Below are 15,027 nucleotides of genomic sequence, written 5' to 3'. Positions count from 1 at the left end.
GTTGGTTTTAACTACAACCTATGGGGATTCTCAAAATGAATGAGACCAGATTTTGGACAGAGTTGGGGAGGAACATCTTCACTTTAATCTGTAGAATACCCTGTTGAGTGAAGTAGTTGACGCTAGTTTTAAGAATGCTTTTAAAGAAAAGCATGATTTTGGAACCGTAAAGAAATCATGAGTAATGGTAGAGGGCTGGTAAGTGGAGCTGAGTCTATGAAAAGATCCGCCCTGAAGTTATTGCAAGCTTGAGGGGCTAGATGGCCGAAACCTGCTCCTATTCCTTATTTTCGTATGGATTCATCTGAATAATTAATGTTTTTATGCAAAATGCCAGTTGAGTTGGGTTTGGGGAGAGATTTACTACATGATACTGAGGGGATCTCACCAAACTTCCCACATTAGTTGTTGCTTGAGTCCTCACCATGAGAATCACAGAGGTCTTCCCCACTTCTTATTGCAATCTTTCCCAGAGCAAATCCCCACTCACGGGAGAGCCTGTAATTATCCAGCATCCCAAGGAACCTGTGCCATCTTTGTAAACCCATAGTGCACTGGGACAAGCACAGTCGTGTGGAGATAAGCTGCACAGCCCCTGATATTGAGTCTGTACGTGGCAGGCAGGATGACATCACTGCCCTCCCCAAACCTTTGGACATGGGCATGGAGCTCCTCCTGGGTGGGGAGAGTCACAGGCAAGACTTCCCCTTTCCCCAGGTCAAGGAGTGAGGGCCATGACAGCAAACGATGCATGCCTGCTCTGAATTTACTCCCAAGATTAGAGCAGTTATCGGGAGCAATGTACAGAATTGCAGGGAGATCATTGTGCTTCTCCACTCAGCAAGCACAAGGGGATCCCCGGGGAAGATCTCACCATTCCCCTTGAGAACGACAAACACGATGCAGCAAACTTACCTTAACATCAAGGAAGGCCTCAGGGAACATCTTGCTGAATTTATAATTAATCTCACCACAGCCCAGGCGCTCAGAATATACAGAAACAATTTGTCTGGAGTTAAGAAACAGCAAGAAAGAATAAATACTGCTGGGAGTCAAACCTGCAAATTTTGTGCATGCAGTAAACAGGGCATTAGATATGCAAGAAATTGCTGGCAAAACTTAGCAGGACTTGAAACATCTGGAGGAAGAAAGCAGAGTGAACATTTCTAATTGGGTCTCCACATTAGAAGAATACTTGATTCAGATCTCAAGCATATGCACTCTTTGTTTTATTTTTCCATAGTCAATCATTGTGTAAAGCACAGTATTAATGGATGACTTGATCGAGGAAGAGGGGAAGGGAGTGAATGCAGTAGTGCAAGACATGGGTCATTTCCAGCTGAAGGCTCTGTCCATCAGAGTTTGGGAGGGGTTATGTGAATCCTCGTGTGACAGAAAAGGTGGGCACGTCGAACGTTTCCCACAGGAATTCAACGTCATCTGAACAGATGTGAAGTTTCTAGCGAAAGTAGGAGAATGCAGTCACTCTGCACTGGTCACGGGGGATGAATGTGGCTCAGTGGTTACCACTGATGGCTCACGGCACCAAGATCGTAACTTCGATTCCAACCTTGGGTGACTGCCTGTGTGGTGCTTGCACATTCTTCCTGGGTCGGTGTGGGTTTCCACACTGTGTTTGGCTTTCCTCCCACAGTCCAACATGTGCAGTGACCTTGCTAAACTGCCGCGCAGTATCCTGGGTTGGAGTGGATTGGCTCTTGGAAATATCAAGTTAACGGGTAATTCATGGCTGTATCAGTCGGGATGCTGTTTGGTGGTCTGTTTACACAATACAGAGCTTCTATGATTTCTACTTCGGTGTCTGTGCCTGGCAACACATCCCAAGATTCTACCTATAATTGCTGCCCCCACCCCCCACCCCCGTTGCCTCATCAAACCGTTATACCTTACGTTTGTTGAACATAAAGTCCATTCGCAAGTCCTCGGCCTTTTGGTCCATCTTATCAGGGTCCCACTGTACTCTGAGTTAACCATTTTCACTGTTCACAAAATCACCAAGGTTGGTGTTATCTGCAAGCCCACGAAGCATTCCTACCTTATTCACATCCAAATCATTTTGGTCATTGCAAAATCCAGTAGATCCTTATGGCACTCAGCTGGATACAGGCCTCCAGTGCAAAACAAAACTCTCCACAACCACTTCCTTCATCACTTTCCTTCGGGTCAATTACCTCTAACTCTCTCTCTGTATTTCATGTGATCTAACATGTGCTATGCATTTTTCCACGAGGAACCTTTTTCAACACCTTACCGAAGACTACATGGACAACCCATACTTCTGCCCCTTCTTCAATCTACTTCGTCACATCTGGAAAAAAGCTGAATCAAATTAGTGAAATATGAATTCCCACACAAAAAGCCATAGTTACTATCTCTGATCAGTCCTTGCCTTTCCAAATACAAATCCCTCAGAATTCTCTGCAGCAAGTTACCCACCAATGACATCCGGCACAACTGTCTACAGTTCCTGGATTTTCCTTCCCAATTGATCTTAAAAGATGGCATAATAAAGCCCACCCTGCCGTCACCTGGCAGCTTACCTGTGACTGTCCATATTACAAGTATCTCAGAGAGATGCTAAACAATCATTTTCCGAGCTTCCCAATGGGTTCTGGGAAACACCTGATCAGGTCAGAGAACATCGAACAGTACAGGCCATTTAGCCCTCGATATTGTGCAGGTCTTTTATTCTTCTCTAAAACCAAACTATCCTGCATGCCTTTCATCGTACTACATTCCGCGTGCATATCCAGGAGTCGCTTTAAAAACAGGGATTTCCAACTCTATTTTGTTTCAATCCCTGACCTCCCCTCCACCGTTTGATCACGCAGCATTGACCTTTGGTGTGGAGGGCACGGCTGGTCAGTGGTCACTGGACACTTGGGTGTTTCTTTTCTTCCTGGTTATGGAAATGGAATAAAGATATGTACACCTTGTGTCTTTCACTGCCTCACACATGCACACACAAATAAAAGAACAGTAGTGTCAAAAAAAACAGGAGTGTCAGTGATCTGTCACCCTGAGAGTTGCCTCTGAGGGAGGTGGATCAGTGTCAGGTACTTTTTTCTGGTGATGGAATTCCGGCCTCTGTGGAGGTATTTCTATGGCATCAAGAACAAAGCACATTCCCGAAGCTTGACTCTGTTACAACCCCAGGAAAAACCCTTGCAAAAAAGGAAGAAAGACAGTGAGTTATTCACCTTTATACATTAAAAGATGGACACCTCCTCAGCTTCTGTCAAGGTTATCATGGCTCATTTCCTCAAGTTATCTACATTACATATCCTTTTCCATAGTACATACAGACGAGAAATATTTATTTATTATCTCCCCATCGTTTGTGGATCCACATATTGTTCGCCTTGCTGAACTTTAAGAGGGCTTATTCTCTCCCAGTTAATCCTTTGATCTTAATATGTTTGCAGAAACTCTTTGGATCATCCCTTACCCTATTTTCCAAAATTATATTATGTCACCATGTTTCTTTACTGATTTCCTTCTTGAGTATTATCCTACTGTCCTTGTACTCCTCGATGGATCCAGTGGATCTTTGCTAACGACACGTATCGTATGCTTCTTTTATTTTTGTTTACCAGAATCTCCATCCTTTCAGCAATCCAGCATTCTCTATAGCTCCCAGCCTGCTAATGAACAGAAATACACTGTCGCGACACTCTTTAATCTCATTTGCAAAGGCCTCCCATTTCCATGCAAATAGCCTCTCTCAAACAGCTTTTCAAAATGTCAGACTAAAACGTACAAAATTGTCCTTACTCAAAGTTTAACATTAACATTTATGTCAGGACAGCTTTCTCCATAAGAGGTAATGGTCAGGTCCACGTGACTACCTGGTCAGGTCCACGCCCCCTACAACCTACCCTCTCATCCTTGCACCTTCCCTTGCCACCGCAGGAATTGCAAAATCTGCGGCCACACCTCCTCCCTCACCTCCATGCAAGGCCCTAAAGTAGCCTTCCACATTCATCAAAGTTTTACCTGCACATCCACCAATATCATTTACTGTATCAGTTGCTCCAGATGCGTTCTCCTCTACATTGGGGAGACTGGACGCCTCCTAGCAGAGCGCTTTAGAGAACATCTCTCGGACATCCGCACCAATCAACCACACCGCCCTGTGGCCCAACATTTCAAATCCATCCCCCATTCTGCCGAGGACATGGATGTCCTGGGCCTCCTTCACCGCTGCTCCCTCACCAGCAGACGCCTGGAGGAAGAAAGCCTCATCTTTCGCCTCGGAACCCCTCAACCCCAGGGCATCAATGTAGACTTCAATATTTTCCTCATTTCCGCTTCCCACACCTCACCCCAGTTCCAAACCTCCAGTTCAGCACTGTCCCCATGACTTGTCCTACCTGCCTACCTTCTTTTCCACCTATACATTCCACCCTCCACCCTCCCCCGACCTATAAACTTCATCCCCTACCCCACTCACCTATTTTACTCTATGCTACTTTCTCCCCACCCCCACCCTCCTCTCATTTATCTCTCCACCTTTCAGGCTCTCTGCCTGTATTCCTGATGAAGGGCTTTTGCCCGAAACGTCGATTTTGCTCCTCCTCAGATGCTGCCTGAACTGCTGTGCTTTTCCAGCATCACTCTAATCTAGAATCTGGTTTCCAGCATCTGCAGTCATTGTTTTTTCCTAACTTTCTCCATTAGTATTTTAAAACTACTATTTACTGCCTAACAGAAAGAAGAGGTTGAATGGCTTCCTCCTGTCCGTCTGTGACAGTGTCAAAGGGCTGAATGGCCCCCTCCTGTACGTCTGTAACAGACTCTAAAGGGTGAATTACCTTGGTATAACAGGCAAGAGAGGCTGATGGTCTTCTCCTATCCTTCTGCAAATGGCACATGGGGACAGAATTGCTTCCTCCTGTTCCGAAGTAGCAGTTTCAATGCTTTGGATGATTCCTCGATGTTTAGGAAGGATTTGTAAAAGGGCACTTAACAATAGGAGTAAATTGCAAAAGGCAACAGGCAATAAATCTTGTTAACCTACTTTATGGTCTCGACAAATTGACCACCAGACATTTTGTGCAGACTGTTATTTTATCTCTGTCTCCTTTGAAAACAGGATATAACATATACAATCCTGCAGTGTTCTGACTTTGCTCCTACATGCAAGGAAGAAAGATGTAAAATATTGAAAATTGATGGCCAGCCAACCTCATCCATTCCATCCAGATCGAGTAAATGTTTCTTTTATTGTGATATGTAAAGTGACGTAAGGAAGGGATTAATTGAACCTATTTCTTTAGTGCCTGTGATTAATTTCACTCTCCAAATAATCTAAACATTCCAGTGGAGGATTTCCATCTTCTAATCGTAAGTCGGCTCCATTCAATGTGTAAACCCATCGGATAAGAGGAAGCGTCACCAACAGCACTAACAGGGATCAGCAGCTCCACAGAGAGGGGGGGGGGGGGGGAGGTGGAGAGATCAGAATCTGAGAACATTCGACCAGGATGTTCTAACAATAGATCAGAATCTGAGAACATTAGACTAAATGTTCCAAAAATGAATAGAAGTTTATTCTTGGATATTTGGCTTCCTTCTACATATTATGATCGAAGGTCATTAGCATGTTGGATCTAATATGCATTTTACATTATTAGATATTGCGATTATGTAGTCCTAGCTTTCTTTGGTGTCTCCTGTAAGTCTCACAGTTCATTCATGAATTCTATACATCATGTTTGACTGTAACTCTGTTCTTTCCATTGACACTACCATCCTTGCCGCTGTTATTGCTCCTGCTGAGACTCTGAATCCAGTTATTCAGATTACAAATCATTACTAACTGCATCGGTGAACTTGACAATTCACTATCTCCTTCGTTGCTTCGGGCAGTGTTACTCATGGGTCTCGATGTTGATCTTCTCAATTTCAGTTGTGAACCATGATTCATTGTATCACTGTCCTTGATATTTGAATGTTGGGAGCATAGGGCACTGTCTTCTGCTCTGATTAAAAACTCCATTTCCGTCCGCTGACTCCATCCCATCCCCGACCAATATCTGAGGCTGAAACAGACAAATGACAACAGTGGTGATCCCTTTGGCCCTGAGCTAATTCCTGATACCATAAACAGCCCACTTCTAATTATAATTACTGACACCTGCATGATATACTTCACTGGCTCATCCCTTCTGCTATTTGAACTTTGCGCTGTGATAGCCAATCTTAATGAAGCCAATAATCCGCTGCTGACACTCCCAGCTTTAAACCTGCAGAAGCAAATCTGGTTCAATTCTACACGGCTCTTATCTGAACTCAAAACTCCCCATCCAACTGTCATTCCTTTGCGCACTTCTCTATGTTGTTATTGGGTCCGGCAATGCCTTTACATTAATGTTCACAACCGTATCCTCACATCTGTCCATGAACCGTTCCTCAGTCCCTCTCTGTCCATCATCCCAACCCCTGCCAGTTATCCATATTTAACCTGATTTTCTCCATATGTTTTCTCGCTCAAACAATGATTTTCACGTCTCTCACAGCCCCAGTCAAACGCACACACATGCACACATACAAAGCCTTGCCTCGAGCTGATGCATGGAGATACAGAAACATAATTTTTTGGGAGCGTCATTTACCGTCATTCTCAGTGTAGACTACAAATCTTTCCATGCTTAACAGGTATCTCTTGAAAATATAGCAGCAATATACTGTCCAAGGGTTGCCATACTCCCCATGCTGGGCAGATTGTCTAGCTTACTGAGAATTACACTAGCATAGTCTGCACCGCTGTCCATGCTAAGCTGTCAACCTATCTCAGATAAGACGGTCTGTTTTTGTTCTGTGAGGCAGATTCAGCATATAATGTAACATATTATTTCAGCTGATCTAGCATTGCCTTTATTTAATGTTCTCATTCTTGTGATTGGATCCATCAAGGTCTCGCTCCTCCAATTAGACCTACTCCACTGTCTTTCCCCCATAGTTCAACAACATGTTCTGTCTCTATCTTAATTGTCTGTTTCTATCATTTATGTGAATCTTTTGGTCTCTCTTTATCATTCCCTGGCCTTGGGGATTTGGTTTCTGAATGTATCAAGTGCTGCCATCATGACGCTCAAAAACAATGACATGATGCGTGTCAGGCTGTTGTTCAAGTTCCGGTGTTGGTCGTGTGCTGTTCCATGTTGGAAGGGGGATTCAGCAGCTTCATTCATGTCTTTGAAGGTTGGTCAGTACCTGTCCACTGTACGCCTGTGTTTTTGCTCTCAGCTGACAATGTGATCAGTAACATGAGGAAACCCTTGGAGTAGTATTGTAAGGAAACTGGCATTTAGCTTCTAACTGATGGGCTTCAGCCTGGTTCCTGTTAATGAAAAATTAGCAGAGATTTTGGGGCTGGTTTGCTGGAGGTTGTGCTGTGAGCAGTCTCAGACAATCAGGGAGACCTGAGGACGAGGTGAGCCAATTCTGGGTTGAACTTGAGGACTGGAATTACAGCATCTGGGTCTATAACTTAAACAACAAATGGAGCAGAGCCTGCAGAGAACGGAAGCTCTGAAATTATAGAGTGAGTATGGGGAAAGGTATCTGCTTTATCTGTCTGTGTTTTAATGTAGACACACTACTCTCACTCTCCCATTTATACACACTCACACTCACGGTCTCTATCTCCCTCTCTCTCTCTCACCCCACCAACCCCTCCCTCAGACGCACTCCACCCCCATCACCCTCACACGCACATACATGTAAATTTGCAGTGTTGATTTGAATTTGCAGGGGTTGTTTTGCAGCTACATTCTATTTTGTTCCAAAAGCATACAATTTGTCAACAGTCAATGCTGTAATTTATAAACTCCTATTTTGGAAATAGAACCAGTCTGACACCGGGGTTAAGACACAGACAGACTCCAAACAAGATCTCACGCTTAAAATACATGGTCTGACTTTGCATCGATAATACTTGAAGTTATCTCCAGGCATTGACTTGAAGACAATTGTTGAATTCGCGTCAGAAAAAAAACATCAGCCGCTCCATTCTAAATGATTAATGGTTTAGGAGCTACATTAGATATGTTCAAGTCATATGTATGAGTTGTACAAGCTTTTGGTGTTTCCCTTATAAATTCTTTGTTAAGGTCTTCCTCTCTTAATAACACCTGATGAAGGAGCAGGGCTCTGAAAGGTAGTATTTTCCAACAAACCCGTTCAACAATATACCGGTGTCTTGTAATTTTTGACCTTGTTCAACCCAGTCCAATACCTGCACCTCTACATCATGATTTTTATTGCTTAGCCAATCCTCTCTCCAAGAAATTAAATTTTCTTAACCCTCTGCGCTCTTACCTTGCATTTGAATCTTTTATGATGCACGTTATGCAATGCCTTCTGGAAGTGCAGATATAAAACATCTATAGGATCCCTTTTATCCACCTTGCTTGTCACATTAAAATAAGCTCAGCTAAATAATTCAAGAACAATTTATCCATTATAAAATCATATTGGTTGTGATGGATTGAGGGTTGACTTTGATAATCTCCTTACGAACAGATTCTCACAATTTGACTTCAATTCCAATAATTTGCTCACTATTTTTCATTCCCTTCTGAAATTGGTTATTGGAAATTCTTTCCTTTCTATAACCTCTATACTCCATTTCAATTCCTGTGTAACAGGCACAAGTCGGCAAAAGATCAGCTCCAATTGCCATGTAACATGCATGAGTGGTTAATTGGTGTTATTCTGTTCTTACTTTACACACCCGAGGGGCTGAATGGCCTTCTTGGTGTTCCTACACTATGGTCTCAAAGGGCTGACTATCCTGCAGCTGTTCCTGACCCAGCCACTCAAGATCTGAATGTCGTATCCTTTTTCTTCATGAAAGGATTGGGGACATATGGAATGTGGCGTGGCAGTGCATCATTTTAAGGGGCTGAAGTGACTCTTCATGTTTCTTCATAATAGGCTGGAGAAACTGAAAACTTTCCTCCTATATCCATGAAATTGGAACAAGGGCGTGATTGGTCTTCTCCTGTTCCCATAGAACATAAATGTGGATGAATTGCCTCCTCCTGTTCGCTTTAAAAAAAAAATCTCAAACGGTTTCATGTCCTTCTCCTATTCTTGTGCAATTGACTCAATCGGCTGAATAGCATTTACCTAATGTGAAAATATCCAGTATCTTTGTGGCCTCTTCCAGTTCTTGTGCTGCAGCATTTAGAAGGCTGAATGACGTCATCCTGTTGTTGTGGAACACGATTTACGTGCTGCATGGTCGATTATGGGTCCTGTGTTGGAGTGTGGAAGAGCTGATTGGCCTTTTCCTGAAACTCTATATCTGGATCCAGACACTGAACATCGTCCTCGTACATCTGCTGTAACACATTCGAATCATCTACCTCTGCTGTTCCTGTGTTCCAGTTTCGAGACGTGAAACGGATTGCTGAATTTGGTGTGTAATTGCCTTCCGTTGCTGAGCCCTAAAACAAGACCATTGTCATTTTTGAAAACTTTAAGAGGGATTGGATCAACCTGCTCATCCCTCCCTCCTAGGTTAACGTGACGCTGTGGCTTAGTTGATTGAAGTTCCTCCTTAATAAACAGGTAGATGTGGGATTAAAAACCCAGCAGCGCCTGCACCTCACATGAACCATTCCTTGTTAAAAATCTCTCAAATGACATGTTGCTGTTCCATCAGGCTGTTGATCCAAACTCGTGTTGTAGAAGGAGATCCTTATTTCTTAAACTTGTGTCGTGGAAATTAAATGGAATTAGCCAATCCTCTCTCCAAGAAATTAAATTTTCTTAACCCTCTGCGCTCTTACCTTGCATTTGAATCTTTTATGATGCACGTTATGCAATGCCTTCTGGAAGTGCAGATATAAAACATCTATAGGATCCCTTTTATCCACCTTGCTTGTCACATTAAAATAAGCTCAGCTAAATAATTCAAGAACAATTTATCCATTATAAAATCATATTGGTTGTGATGGATTGAATGCTAGCAAGATATAAGAAAAAGCTTTATTGTAACCTCACCAGCGGTCCAATACACTTGGCAAGATGCCGTGTGTAAGGGGCTGAACAACTTGCGCATATTCTTTTTGTACTACATTTCACTTATCCTTATCACATGCTAAAGGACAAGAACTGGTAACATTCGGCTGTTGGTATGACTGTTTATGTTTACCCTAACTCTTGCTGAATCTGACTGTTTTGCAAGACTTGCAAGGCCGAGCTTGCAGAATCCAGCAAAGTCAGGCTGTCTACTTAAAATTTTAGCAAAGTGTTAGTTTTAACAAAGTATTCGATTTAGTAAAGTATTCTCTTTCAGATTTCACAGCAGATGTTAATTTTGTTAATTTTCCATTACATCTCCCCATTTTTGGCATTTTATGACAACAATTACAAAAACAACAAAAAAAAAACAACTGTACAAAGCAAGATAGCTGTACATCAAAATTGCTTCGGAAGCACCAAGCCTTTACTCAGACACTACTTACCTGCAACACAGCTATGTGGTGGTGTCGTCACTTGCCCTTGTGTGCCCTGCACACTGTCCATTTTCGCACGTCACACTCGTCAACGTCATGGTGTGGTGGGGTCCTCGCAATCGGATCCTCCTGCTGCGGGGCTACTGATTGTTTTAGCATTTGGAATCCCACTGCACTCATATAAGCAAACGGCGTGGCCAGGTACACAAGCAGGGTTCTATTCAAAGTATTATGAGTATTACCAGTCCTAGAACTAGTAGAACGTGTAGGATCCAATATCCCTATCCTCCCCAAAGGGAGTTGAGCCATTTGTGCAAATATACGTTTCTCCCCTGCCTTCCACGATATGGAAGGCTGTTGTCGGAAGCGTGTCAGCCTTGGGACTGCAGTTGGCCTTGGTTTAGGGGGGTGGCGCGAGATTTGGCCTAATTGCTCCCCTTCTCAGGGTCAGGGTGGTCGCTACCCGTGGAAGCCAATAGCTAGCATTTCTCACCAGGCTCTCTATAATTGGTTCAGCAGTTCACCGTTGGGCTGTTTAGCCAGCAATGGCTTGCGTGTATTCACGTAGCCAACGTCTAATTATTGGGGTTGAATGAGGGTGAAAGCACATGCTCGGTTCCCTTCACATCTAGCAATGGTCCTTCTCACCTTCCAAACTATTGGTGTCGCATTTACGCCATTTATCTCCTGAAGGGCCAAATCTACTACCGAGTTAGCCTCACTCCCAATCCCCGGACGACTCCCTCCACGTTCGGGCGTGACATTAATGCACTCTGCCCTGGTTGCGGTTAGGTCCATGATTTGGTTTAGTTGATTGCCATGCCCTGTTGCTTCTATCTTCTGGAGGACCTTCTGCACTGCATCTCGGGGTGGGGGTAACTGCACCTCTATATTCATCTGCCTATAGATGTCGGAGAAGGGTCTATCTTTTCCACCAGACTCCCTCATTGCTATTCTGGGTCTTGGATATTATCGCCCGTGCCCGGGCACATCCTACCTTGATCATAAAAAACCGATTTTCCGGGTCAGGTGTCCCTGTAGCCGTAGTAGTTACGATTAACTGCCAGTCACTGGCGCCACCAGAATCCCTGCTTAAATATTTATTATCCAATTTACAGCCGTCCGGGTTTGTGAATGTCCATGTGTCACATATGAAGTTTCCTCTCCCACCATCAATTAAGATTAACTTCTGTGGCTGTATCCCAGATGCCAGTCCTACCAGGGCACTTGCAAACAGTTTGAGCTGGGGCAGCCCCATTTTCGTATGCGGATTCTAATTACTACTTGCACTTAATTGGTTCTGGTGCCGTCCGATGTCTCCTTCGGCCGAGCTACACGCTTGCAATGTCTGGCGTGTATCCACGTAGCTCTTTCGGCGATCTTAACATCTGCCTGTGTCGTGAGGAACACTTGAAACGGTCCCAGCCACCTCTTCACCTTCAGCTTTTCATCCTGAAGTGTTTCACCACTATCCAGGCTCCAGGTTCTAGATCGTGCATCTCCCCTTCTGCTGGTTGGTGTCGTGCTGCTTTCACGTGATTTTGTCCATGAGACAAAAGTGTAGAGAGTTTCATACAGTGACACAAAATCTTATCCTCACAGCGGCCTGTTATCTGTCTTACCGTGGGTCTTGGGCAAATTCCTGTGTTGGGCGGTCTTCCAAACAAACTCTCAAACGGGCTAAGATTAGCTCTTTATCTCCTCCTAGATCTTATATACATGAGCACAGTTGGAAGTGTCTTTGTCGATTTTCACCCTAGTTCCTCTCAGCATTTTATCAATTTAGTTTTGAGGGTCGCAATTTCTCTTTCCACTGCCACACTGCTCGCTGGGTGGTCGACACAGTGATGTTTCATGTTTATTCCCAAATAATCACTGATTTGCTGTCAGGCATTATTGACAAGTAGTGTCCGATTGTCACTACTAAGCCTTTCAGGGATGCCCCATCTCGGAATTATTTCAGTTAGTAAAGTGTTGGCTACTGCACAGGCATGCTCTTCAGAGGTTTCCACGCATTTGGAAAACATATCAACATTTACCAGATAATACCTTTTCCCTTCGCTCGGTGTTAGTTCAATAAAATCCATCTGTAAATATTCAAAGAGCCTTTGGGTTTGGAGATGTGCTGCCTGACTTATCTGTTTCCCCTCCACGTACTATTAGTGGCACAGATAACACATCGTTCGCAATATTTCTGGGAATAATGAGTAAATCCCTTCATGTACCAGTGTGCCAAAATCCTGTCATGCATCCCCCCTTTTGACAACATGGACCTTACTGTGTGTCAGTTTGGCATAGTATAGAAATAATGATCGTGGTAGGCAAGTTTTACTATTGGGGCCACACCATTCCTCTTCCCTCACGCTGGGCACTGCTTTTGTCCTCTCGCGCTTTTCTTCCAGTGAGGTCTGTGGGTATAAATCCAATACGTCTGCTTTTGGGTACAAATTCTTGTCATACACATGTCAAACTGATCACTTGGCGGCTGCGGGGCTGCCGTTCTACCGCTGAATCTGCCCACGCATTGCCTTGAACAATAGAACCCTTATTTTTCGTGTGGACATCACGTTTACACGCAGCAATTGGTTTAGGCAAAAGGACCACTTCCAGGAGGTCAGAAATCAGGCCTCGGTGTGTGATGGGCTTTCCGGTGGAGGTCAAAAAGCCCCACTGTTTCCACAGCGTTCCAAAATCATGTACAACCCCGAATGCGTATCTGCTCTCGGTGTAAGTATTCACTGTCTTTCCCTCAGCCAATTTACAGACCTCAGTCAAGCAATCAACTCCGCTGCTTGTGCTGATAGTTGAGAAGGGAGTGATACCGCTTTGACCGCCTCATAGGTAGTCACTACAGCATACCCACCACAATTCTGGCCAGTCGTCTTGTTCGTGAATGCTGATCGATCCACAAAAAAATTCCGTATCCAGTTTCTGCAGTGGTGAGTCCTGCGACACAATTATTTTGGTCTCTGCCTTCTTCTGTGGCAGAAGACTAGAAGGATGAAAGACTTTACACCGCTTTATTGTAATGTTTGGCATCTCCAATAACGCAGTATTGTATCTGAGCCAAAGTGCTTCCGACATGTGTGCAGTCTTTTGCTCGGAAAGCAGTAAGGATACTGCATGTGGGACAATTAGGTGAATTCACCATAGCCGACTATGTCCCTGGACGCTCCAACAGCCTTTTCAGCTGCGGACATGGCTCCCGAGCATTGAGGCAATCCTGCCGCTACGGGGTCTAGTTTAGCTGAATAATAAGCTACGGGCATAAATCTTCCCCTTATGATCCTGCAAAAACACAGATGTTATGCACTCACGCTTCTCATATATCGTTTACACAAAAGGCTTGTTTGGATTCGGAATCCCCAATGAAGGTGCAGTTTATGCTGCTATCAAGCAATCACCTGCATACTGTAGAAGCGCTGACTGCAGGGTTAAAATAAACTCTCCAGACTCCTGCATAGAGTCTCATTATATATGGTGGGGGACTCACTGTAACCTTAACAAAAGCATGTAAAGGCATATGGTTTCCCTTTGAATGAAAAAGCAAACGAGAATTGACCATCTGAGTGTACCGGTACACGAAAGAAGGCATTTGCTGTTATGTTGAAAATATTGTTCATGCGTCGTATTCACAGGGCTCAGTATAGAGATGGGACATGTCTCAGTGCTAATAAGGTTAGTAGAAGAGATTAGCATAAGCGAGTCTTCGTTGCCAAGCATAAAGGAAAGAGGTTTACCTGTACCTTGTGGGCTGCCCACCTCCACATCAGACTTCCCCTGTCAGTCACCCTGCTGTCCAGCCTCCAGGGCCGAATGGGACCGTCTGTGCAGGCAATGTCTCGCCCAGTAGTACATTGCTCCGCATACAAAGCACCCTCCGATTCTACCTCATTCAGCGCCTCTTCGGAGACCCCTTCCTCTTCCTCTGCCACGACCTCCCCTCTGCCTCTCTCTTTTCCCGCAGCACCTCCCTCCAATGGTTGAGTGACCATTTGCATCATAGTAAGCTGAGCTTTACGTGATTGCTGTTCCATCTTTAGTTTCTGCTTATCCTTCTCTCGGGTAAGCAATTTTTCAGCATATATCGCATGCTGTTCTATCAAGTTCAGCTTTCTCGTGTCCCAGGTAATACATGTCAATATTTACCTTTCTTTTTACCTTTCTTGCTATTTCATCCTTCATTCCATTGATCAAGCTGTTCCTCAGGTGTGCTTCATACGGCGTGGTTTCTGCCGCCGTTATGTCGAGCAGTCTCAGTCCACTATGGGCGTTATGGGCTTCAGTTAATGTACTGGGACACTGTCTCGCCTTCTCTTTGTTTGCAAAGTGCTATTTTGGTCATGTTCATTCGCACTGGGAATGCCTCCCTACAGGCAGTTTCCAGCGCTGCAACAAAAGCATTAAAATCTCCGTTTTCTTCCGCTTGTGAGTCCATTGTTCTGGCATGGGCGTTTACAGCTGGCCAGTAATACTTGATTTTGTTGACATCAGTGCCCAGCTTTCGTCACAAGAGACGTTTCATCTCATGCAA

This window comes from Chiloscyllium punctatum, chromosome 21 (assembly GCF_047496795.1).
Source record: "Chiloscyllium punctatum isolate Juve2018m chromosome 21, sChiPun1.3, whole genome shotgun sequence".
NCBI classification, from domain to species: domain Eukaryota; kingdom Metazoa; phylum Chordata; class Chondrichthyes; order Orectolobiformes; family Hemiscylliidae; genus Chiloscyllium; species Chiloscyllium punctatum.
This window is presented reverse-complemented; position numbering follows the sequence as displayed.